Source organism: Capsicum annuum, chromosome 10, assembly GCF_002878395.1.
Source record: "Capsicum annuum cultivar UCD-10X-F1 chromosome 10, UCD10Xv1.1, whole genome shotgun sequence".
Classification (NCBI taxonomy): domain Eukaryota; kingdom Viridiplantae; phylum Streptophyta; class Magnoliopsida; order Solanales; family Solanaceae; genus Capsicum; species Capsicum annuum.
In genome coordinates this window covers 141350523-141351900 of record NC_061120.1, presented here as the reverse complement: position 1 = coordinate 141351900, position 1378 = coordinate 141350523, and positions in this window count along the sequence as shown.

Genomic DNA, 1378 nt, shown 5'->3' with positions numbered 1-1378 from the left:
TTACGGAATTCCCATGTACCCCATAATCATAACCAATTTCATAGCCACCAAGGGTTTACAATTAATCCTTCCAAACTATGTACACCATTTATACCATTTAAAACCATTCAAACCATTTATGACCATGCCAAACATTTAAAGTATTTATGTCATTTAAATCTTTTAAAAAATGTAAAACTTTCAAAATATATTTAGGGTTCCATTAACAAACAAAACCATGCAAGAGTTCTAATGAAATTTCAATAATAGAGTGAATACAATCTTTTAGGCATTTTATCAAACATGTTGAGGGCATACCTTTACAAAGAGCAAAACAAATGAATAAACCACCATAATTAGGGTTAATCAAGACCCATTTATTAAACCATAACCAACAAGTACGAACATATGCAAACCAATACTAAAAACATATAAAAGCATAGTTTAAACCAACACCAAACCATATGCATCAAGACCCTCGACATGTATATCAAAAACCACCATTCATGATTCATAAATCAATGTTTTAAATACAATACACATGCATTTAATAGGAACTAACAATGGGGGATGGAGTACATGCCTTATAGATAAGGTTCATGGATGAAATCTCAACCTTTGAACCCTTTGACAAACATATACGAAACCCTAGCCTCTAATATTTAAGAGTATGTTTTAGAGAGTATTTGAAGTGTTTCCATAATTTAATAAGTGTTATGAGAGTACACCAAGGGTTACGTGAGAACATAACAGATTTGAAGTAGGAAATGTCTGGACTACCTTTGAATTAAAATTAAAACAAACCACATCTAGGTGTTTGACTAACATGTATCATCCGTATCCTAGGGTACGAGTGGTACCCTAACTCGTACCTATCTCCTTTCCAAGACCCTACACACTGGTTCCTATACAAATCACACCTCCCTAACTCGTACCTAAGGATATAAATGGTATACTCAATCGTACCCACCAACTGTACCATGTACAAATTCCACAAGACAACTCAATCAAGAACCATACACCTTGCCTTGAACCACTGTATCTTTGGATATGAATCATACCTTGATAATTTATATCTTGGACAGTAACCAAGCCAAGAATACTACTAACATACGATTGAACCTTCAAGCCATCCCATAAATTGTTTTCAAGGGTACGATTGGTACCCTTGAGTCGTACCAAGTCCACTAACTCCAAAACTTAAGGAATCTTGCAAGGGTCCAACACTTTGGGGTGTTTCAAAAACCCTCTCCCACAACTAGAAGATTCAAAATTGGAGTAGAATTGAGAAGGTATTAGGGCTTCCAAAAGCTAGACTCTCACTAAATGAACCACTAAAAAGAGACCTACTTTAGAGTCAACCTAGTCATATGTGTAGAAATAGTAGAAAATCTCTTAA